The following is a 9867-nucleotide window of genomic DNA, read 5'->3' as shown; positions in this document are numbered from 1 at the left end:
AATCTCTTGTCGTGACATCATATTCGTCTCTCTCTCTAGACCACTCTCATTTCTCGTGCTATCTCTCCCACGCCCCCCCTCCCCGGTCGGCCCCTCTATCCATGCCTCTCTCGAATACGTAATACACACACATACCTCTCTAGGCCCCGCCAAATGCATCAACTACACATTCACACATGTTACATCACGTACCCCATTGGTCTAAAAAGCCCTCTCTTCACGTTTATTTCGCATACAACATTCCTTTTGAATAAAGTGTGGCCAAAAATTATTTTAGAGTTTCTACATATATACAACATTACAAAGTTATATGGAGGAGTACGAACGCTAATTTGCATTGCATGGTGCCCACAATGATATTTATTCCGCACTGTGAATTTGTATATTTTTATACTATATACAAAGTTAGTCATAATAAAGAGAAACGAAGAGCATCTCTCTCTCCATCGCATACCCCCCCCCCCCCCCCGTACGCCCCTTTCACGTATGCACACAAAACTATCTCCAGGTCCTCTAAAAGAGTAAGCCCCCAGAAAATTCACGCATGTTTCATCTTTCTCTCGCGATATATGCAATGACGATCATTGTATTTGAAGCGAAAGCACGATACGTACATTGGACTTCAGAATCCACTCATTACGGTCACCATTTACGTTTAGTGGTTATTATACAGTCACGGGCTTACCGTACAACTCTGTATTTGCTCATGACATGACTAGTTGACCAGTTAAACGCTCCACGTGGCACCTCTAGTGGTGCATCACATTATCTCACTACCATCGTGCCCACCTGTCGACTTGTATCTACTCTACATCTACACTCTTATAAAATACATAAAATACACTCTTATAAAAAACAGAGTTGGTGATGATGGTGTGCCTGCCATCCTGCAATATAGGCCGTCCGATTTATATCTGACGGATAGGAAAGAAACTATGGCAATTTTGCAAAAAGGTACCCACACACCTCTCCACATTTGAAAATAAGGCCTTCCCTCGTTCATCCTTTTCTCTCACAAGATAAACAAGTCATACAAATGCATCTTGATGTTACGTGCAACACACGGGCATCTTGCTAGTTAGAATGAAAACAAACGACAAAAAAATATTTGGACGGTGGTTCGAAGTCATGACCGCGGGCACAACGGATAAGGTGGCCTTGTATTGGTATGCTGAGCCGTCTGTTTTAACACACATGAGCTGGTGTGGTGATTATACACACACGCACGCATGCACATGAACTGCATCCACGCAACACTCACACAAACACATGCACCCACGCACACACGCAACACTCACACGTACACATGCAGCCACACACGCACGCAACACTCACACGCACACACGCACGCATGCATGCACACACCAGTACACCACACGACCAACACACACTCTCACGCTCAAGTGCTCAACCTACACATGCATGCGCACACATCAGGCCCTGACAGACACATACACAACCAGGTGATTCCCGCGCACGGGTTGGAGCCTTGCCGCGCCTGCATAAATTTGTGTTTATCTGACCTTTTACCTATGCGAACTGACAGGTGGGACCCACAAGGAACGTGGTCAATTTAACTAGTCAACATGGCACCACACAGACTATTTGGCCGGTCAACAGAGTGCAATCCGATGCTGAACTGTGAGCAAGTGACCGTATAATCACCGCAAAACGTATATAGTGACCGTAATCAGCTTATTCTGAAGTTCGGTGACCGTATTACGCTTTTCTCTCTGTAGGCCCTCCAAAACTACATCTCTACACGTTCTCGCATGTTACATCTAACAACTATGCAATACAACACTACTACTACTACACTCTAACACAATAAATCATATGAGTTTTTAGTTTTACTAGATATCATATTGTTACTTATAATTATTCAGTTTGCATACATTAAAATTGCCTTTGAAATGTATGGCCAGTATCATCTACCGCGCGGGAAAAATCCCGCCCTTTCCTGTTTAATCGGGTTTGTATCGATGGATCGTGCAAAACAGCAAAACTATAGTACTATACAGTACTACAAGTGACAGTTCACTGGGCCGTCGTGTCGTCTACTCCTCCGTCGTAAGAGTGGAGCGCTCGCTTTCATAAATCTTCTAGTCCCTTTCGCCGACATGTGGGACATCAAGCTACCGGGTCCATGTGCCATACCGGAATACAGTGCAGAGCAGCCGGGGTGAAGCACCCCAGTCATGGCGCCGGTGTAGTAATGAGCAATGAGGCGTCAAATCACAAAGCTGCACCTTTCCCGCAGTTAAGTTGGAGGGACGAAGCAACCATCACATGATTTCACTCGTTGTTGAATCCGCTTCTCCCTCATCTTCTTCAACTTAACCACGTGTTGCTTCTGCCGTTGTTCTGCCTCATGTGGGACGCGGATCGGCTTGGTAAAGCACTGACACGTGGGACCGCATGTTAGCAAACCGCCAGGACAACGTCCTCCGAAAATAAGAAGCCTAATCCTAGACTTACAAAGGGCTACGTAGCTGCTACGTATACTTTCCATCTAATCTATATATGCCCCCCTGATTTTTAGGTGGGGTGGGCCTAATCCTCTCCTTTAATCCAATCAAATAGTCCCACATCACATCAGTTCGTAACTTTACGTAAACCATTACGTGGATGTAGCATTGCTCAAATAAGAAACCTCCCCCGCCATCCGCGCGGCAAAATCACCTCCTTTTTACTAATCTTGATTCTATAATTTTTTAGATCAATATAATTGATATTTGTATAGATAGCACACAGGAGCAAAACCAAGTGGTACGGTTAAGGGCATCCACAATGTGTAGCCAAATGTGAAAATAGCTTTTGGCATCATGGGAACCATTGTGGACGGTGTTGCCAAAGCCAAAAAGATGGAACCGAAGCTCCCTGATTGATTGATTGAAGGAATAGAAAAATGCAACGTCTCTCCTCTTTCTCCCATGCTTGGACGCATGTAGTACAGTACAGAGCACAGAGTCTACTCCCCTGTCCCTTCTATCACAAATCACAAAGCAGTGAGGCGTCAAATCACAAAAGCACGGACGAAGCAACCATTATTTCACTCTTCGCTGACTCCGCTTCTCCATCGTCTTCTTCGAGAAACCATCTCACCACACTAGTACACCTAGTAGTACTAGTAAAGTACTTCCTGGATGCAAATAAGGCAGTTGTCTCGGCTTGCAGGCGGCACTTGCGAACGACTTACCGTGGTCTCCCTCAACGGTGTTCTCCGTCGAACGCACTTCGCCAAACCACCAAAAAAAGATATCGTCGACGTCACCGCAATGGGGAAGGAAGTCAAATATAGTTACTACCTCCATTTTTTTTGTACACAAGGCCAGTATATCAAAATTACAATTTGCAAAGGGCCACTAACACTAATCGAGGCAAAATTGATGGGGTTAGCAACCAAGGACATTAATATCCCCTGCATGCATGCGGAAGTGAGAAGGTTGGTTTGCATGGCGCTGCATTAATCAAGCGATGAGGAGTGAGATGGTTAGCTCTTTGGTCTTTGGAGAAAAAAATACGCATTAATTGACACATGAAACGAGGATTTGTATCGATTAAATCCCGCGAAGGAAAACCCCGCCTTTCTTTTTTAACACTAGTACTCCTAGTACGTACGTACTTATCCTGTTTGGGTCTAGGCCTTGCATTGCCAAACTTCGCCACACATTTTTGCCAAGCATGCCTAAAGTTTTCAAAATGAGAAGGAGGTACACTTGCGCACGGCTGTTGCGGTCGCACCGCACCCTCACATGGTCGCTCCTGCACGCCGCGGTCGCACCGCACCCTCACACAGTCGCTCCTGCACGCTGCAAACCCAACCAAGGGAACGCACCCTCACTGACACGTGCTGTCGCATGTGAACAAACCAAACTCAGCCATCCTTTCGCTGACACATAATTTTCGTTCATAGAGTATGTTTATCCAACCGCATGTTGGGGAGTATCCGTACGGCCCGTGCGGTGGTCTGTTGGGGAAGAAGAACAGGTGAGGAAGAAGGAAAGAAGGGTTAGGAGACGTAGGATATTCATCCAACCGCCTGAAATGGTAGACTGGCCCAAGTCAGGCGACTTGCATAACAAATATATGTTTTTACACAGCAAAAGATCCATAAAACAACAACATAAAGAAAAACTATCACTGCTCGCGGAAAGAGACGACCTCGTCATCTTTGGCTGCCGGCGCGAACCAGCCGTCGCTGCCGACGTGTGTCTCCGCACCGTGGTTGTCCTCGGCCTCCAGCTACTCGTTCAAGCGGAGGGTGCAGGCGCTCTGCACGGACGAGAGCACAGCCCGGTTCAAGTCGTGGACGTCCGGTTCCGCCTGCAGGAGGGCCTCGATGGCAGCGGCATCCGCGTGCTCCGCGTCGAGTCGAGCCTCCGCTGCCCGGTTCAAGTCCAGGACGTCCAGTTCCGCCTGCAGGAGGGCGTCGATGAGAGCGGCATCCGCGCGCTCTGCGTCGAGTCGAGCCTCTGCCGCCCAGTTCAAGTCCAGGACGTCCGGTTCCGCCTGCAGGAGGGCCTCGATGGCAGCGGCATCCGCGCGCTCCGCCTCAAGTTGAGCCTCCGCCGCCCGGTTCACATCCACGACATCCGGTTCCGCCTACAGGAGAGCCTCGATGGCAGCGGCATGCGCGCGCTCCGCGTCGAGTTGAGCCTCTGCCTCCCGGTCCTCCTTTAGTATCGCCATGTTGAACCGCTGGTCCGCCTGCACCATGGGTGACTCGGACGCCGGCACGAAGTCGACGTTCATCGTCTCATACCCATCGAGGGCCTTCTGCGCCGCGACCTCCGCCATGAACATTGGATCGGCTTCCTCCTCCTCGTAGCTTGGCTCCAGAGAACTCGGGGATTGGCCCGCTGCAAAGCGAGCTTGGGAACGGAGGTCTGTGGCGCCGACCGCTGCCGCGATTTCTGCGCGGCGCTCCGGCGTCAGCATCTTGTAGTAAGTGATCTTGCGGCGCACCATGGCTTTCCGGCGAACTAGGGGACGCTTGATGCGGGCTAGGGGATCGAAAGGTGGGGGAATGGGCTGGAGATTTGGTGTGGTTTTAGGGCAGTGGCTGGCGTAGGCCGAGCAGCGAAGGTTCTGGTGTGAATAGTGGTTTAGGTGACGACCGGTCAATCGGTTTTGACTGTACATCGCTCTTGTCGTGTTCGCGTTGCAGCCCGGCACGCTGGACCCTCCACGTCGCTCACCGAATGGAACGTTCTTCGTCTTGCGTTTTCGCTCGCTTGTGGGACCACAGCTGAGAGCAAATCGACGTCCCTCCCCCTCCCCCGCCCGCGTCACTTATTATACCACCACTCCCTCCGTTTTATGCGGAGTAAATAAAAACAGAGGGAGTATACTATGGATGAGGATCCCCTGACGTGGCCGAACCCATTGAGTAACTGACATGCGGGGCCTAGCAAGCATGGGGTCCGCCAGTAAGTGACCGAAAGGGAGGGTAAGGCAGGGATACCTACGTCAGAGGATCCACTTCCACTATACTACTTTGACCAAATGTTAGAGTAATAATATATGACATGCAACTTACACAAATGTTAGAGTAATAATATATGACATGCAACTTACACAAAGCATACAGGGTCTAATGCGTTTTTCGAGGCTAACTTTGACCAAATGTTAGAGTAATAATATATGACATGCAACTTACACAAAGCATACGGTCAAATTCGTATGTGAAAGGAGTTTTCAATGATATAATTTTCACATTATACATCTCATGTACTATTAATCTTGTCAATAGTCAAATTGGAAACCATCTCGAGTACAAATCTAGGAGTACGTACGAATCTAACAATATTGATTGGGCGTTGTTGAATGTTGATACCTTTTTGATCAAAGTAGAGATACTTTGACTACACATAAAACTTATATGTAAACTAGAAAGGATAGGGGGAGTATATTGTACGTTCAAAAACAAAACGAACATTGAATGCCCTTTATATATGATTTGCGGATGCTATGATCACCGGTTCAAAATTTTGAATCCGCCTTAGGTATCACGTGCCCCCACTCGTTCCCTCTCGATTTCATCTCGGGGTCCGGAGATCTATTGAAAGAGGACTAGGGTGGGTACATGCGAATGATACTCGGCGGAATGTTCAAATGAGGCATGCGGGAGGATGGACTCGACTGGAGGGCGACATGATCGATGGAGAAGAGGGTTGGAGAGGAATGAGAAATAAGCAAATGCCACATGATTATACTTGAACGGCTCAAATAAACAATAAGTTGTTCTCGCTTGGCCTACATAGTGAAAGGCCTAATGCGCAATGCGGAGCACTGACGCTCGAATATGGCCGGGAAAACAGGGAAACCGACATGTGGGGCACACCCGTCGGGACGACGTAGCGCAGACTAGTCCAATGGAGGAGCTGCCCCACGACCTCCTCGCCACTGACAACCGTTCATGTGGGTCGTTGGGGCCAACAACGGGGCGCAGCTCCAGCACCGCCTCTAGACACGGCGACCGCGGTGAGCGACATGCTCATATCGTCGCTAGACACGGTCGGTTTCAGTGTGCCGAGGGTGGCGTTAGTGCTGTGGCATGACCAACGGTATGTTTGGTTTGTGCCCAAGGTTGCCCCATCAAAGCATTGGCTAGCCAAAATTTTGGTTGTGGTATTGGTTGCCCATGATTTGGCCGACATTGGCAAGAAAAATGAACTAGAGTTGGCTAGAGTTCATTGGCATGCCAAAGAAATGGCAACCATCCAAACAAAGACCAATCTTTGGGTCATGACCAAAATTTTGGTTGAGGTGTTGGTTGCCCATGATTTGGCCGACATTGGCAAGAAAAATGAACTAGAGTTGGCTAGAGTTCATTGGCATGCCAAAAAATGGCAACCATCCAAACAAAGACCAATCTTTGGGTCATGACCAAAATTTTGGTAAGGTGCACTTTGGCCACAATCCAAACACACCCCAACACCCGGCTTCTCGAGGATGCACGGGGCGCCGCGACGCATCCGCGGAGTGGTGTAGCGCGGCCAACTGCATCCTCTGGACCTGAGACCATGCCGGGTCGTCTTGCTTTTTCAATGACATGCGGGGATCGCACGTGAGCAAAGGGCATCTCCAACGTTGCCACGACCGCAGCTGACTACCCTGGCACACCAAAACCCTCGTCCCTCGCACCGTCGCGCGGTGCGTTCCCAGCCGGCGCCAGCTGCCCACATTCATGTCGTCCGTTCGTATGTCGTCGTTAAGAGGCTCGGTGCCCGAGGAACCAACTCCGGCGACTTAATGACGCACCCGGACGCTTGGCCTCACCGGAATGCGCTACTTAAAGTGGCAACGCCTAGCTAACCTCCACACCATAGCGCATCGTCCTCCTACCTGGCACCACATCCGCCATGACCGCAAGTGCGAACGCTCTGCGGGAGAGCTTGTCTTCGGAGATGAAGCTCGAGGTCGCCGCCCTCTCTCAAGTCGTCTCTCGCGACACAATAGCGGCGTAGCCGGACGCGGACGCGACCGCACAAGCGGTGGCCACGCTGGCGGCTGACGACGGGAGCACCGTCAGCCACGCGTCCTACTTGCCGCCGTCCAATGTCCGGCACCACCGAGGTCGGGGACTCCTCCGAGGATGAGTAGGGCATGGGAGGCGGCAGGGCATGGTGTGCCAACTGGCCGGTCCGTATCCCGTGTTCTACTCTTCCTCGCCGGAGACCGCACCTTCACTTCACGGGTCTTGAACCCCGCCCCCGTACATAGAGATCGCAGATGGAGGACGTCGGTCGCCACCATAGAATAGGTTTAGGGTCGGGTTTCTTTTATTTTTCTGTCCTATAAAAGTTCGAAATGTAATGAAAATCTGCCGTGTTTGCATTAATCTCGGCCGGTGTATATGAACTTTCACAATAATATACATATTGTAGGAGTACTAGAAAGATGCCCGTGCGTTGCACGGAAGATCAAGATCTTGTGGGAGAAAAGGATGAACGAGGGAAAGCCTTATCTGCAAGTGTGGAGAGGAGTGCGGGTAAATTGTCATAGTTTCCTTCCTATCCGTTAGATATAGATTGGACGGCCTATATTGCAGGACGACAGGCACACCATCATCACCAACTCTGCTTTTTATTGAACCGAGACAAATCTAACATGCGAACTAAAATAAACACATAGGGTCTATACATACACAAATTATCTTAGGCACTCCAATAGTACGCCCACTACACATTCACGCATTTCACATCTTTCTACATCTACGGGAACCTACGAAAGGGTTAACGTAAATTGCCTCTCTCTCTCTCCTCCCCTGATTTTCATGGTGGTGGGCCCCTCCCTCCCCCAAATCTACAATCAACAGCTCACACGTTTCACATTACGTTAATTACGTAACTGGGATTACGTAGGTGTAGCATTACTCGTCCTAAAAACCCAACTAAGCCAACCTCCCAGCATATCGCGCGGGAAAAGACCCGGCCGCGCCGTTTTAGTCGGGATTACCGGATTACTAGTAGTAGTATCGATGGATCGCGCGAAGCAACAATTTTTTTTGAGGGGACGAAGCACCTAGTTTAAAAGGTAAAAAGGCGGTACACTCACAGCACTCCTGTCGCGGTCGCATTGCACCCCACACATGTTCGGTCCTGCACACGGCTCACGCAAACAGAACGCGCTTCGGCTTGCCTCTTCACTGACACGTGGGACTGCACTTGGAGAAACCGACCATGCGCCAAACTCCCCCCGCCCACCGCGCGAAAATCCTCCCCCCCCCCACACCCAAAAATTCCCCCCAAATCCGATTCAACCGCCCTTCGGCCAACTAGCCAATAATATTCCCCAAACCCCCTCCCCCTGTCCCCCCTCCACTCCATTCGCTCCGCCAAAGCCGCCCTCCCCGCCGCACCGATACGTCGGCGCCGCGGTTCGGCGATCCTCTCGCTCCCATAGTACGCTCTCGTAGACTGCCGTCCTCTAGCCGCACCGCCACCTCTGGCTACGTTCTTGTGGAGGCGCACGGCGGTCAGTGCCGCCACCGCTGGCGACGTTCGTGTGGAGACGCACGGCGGTCAGCTTCTCCCACAGTACGCACATTCTAGACTGAGGCCCCGTTCATGTCGGTGTAGCGTTGAATGTTAGCTGATAGACGTTGTTAATCTCACTGTTTGCCGAAGTAGTTTACTGTCAATATGCACTGCTTAAGAAGCTTCCTTGCCCTGTTCTGCACTCAATCTGCTTAGCTGAGATGGCATGCCAAGGCTGATTAGTTGCTAAAATATCCTGCCATATATTTATTGTGACGTAGATTGCCATGGTCTAGTAGCCAATCTGTTAGGTGAAATAGCTTTACACCATTTTATACTCGATCTTTGTTGCTGGGATGGCCTTCGATAGTTCGATGGCTATGTGCTCGGCCTCATTGACTGCTGAAATAGCCTGCCATAATTTGGCACTCAAATCTGTTTGCTGAATTAGCTTTACATATATTTCGTTACTTAGATCTGCTCGTCCAAATATCTTGCCATAGCTTTAGACATCGACCTAGGTATTTTTTTCTGGACTTCATAAAAAAGCATATATGTTTTTCCTGTAATATCTAGTAGAAGAACTAATTTGTATGTCTAACAGATGGACAGGACTTGGATAACTTCTGCTCGAAGATTCTCCGCTGCATATGTCGAGGGGGTTGAAAACTTCATGAACTTTATCAGAGCTGAGTACGGTGGTCCGAAATCAGATGTGCTCTGCCCGTGTAGCAGTTGTATGAATTCAGTTACAAGACCCCAGTCAACTGTGCAAAATCATCTACACTTGTATGGGATGTCGGTCACATATACTAGGTGGGTTCATCATGGTGAAGCTGTGAACGTCAATGTTATTGACTATGTGGAAGCAGCAGATCACCAT

This window comes from Aegilops tauschii, chromosome 2, assembly GCF_002575655.3.
Source record: "Aegilops tauschii subsp. strangulata cultivar AL8/78 chromosome 2, Aet v6.0, whole genome shotgun sequence".
Lineage (NCBI taxonomy): Eukaryota > Viridiplantae > Streptophyta > Magnoliopsida > Poales > Poaceae > Aegilops > Aegilops tauschii.
The sequence above is the reverse complement of the archived record's forward strand: the minus strand, read 5'-3'. Positions refer to the sequence as shown.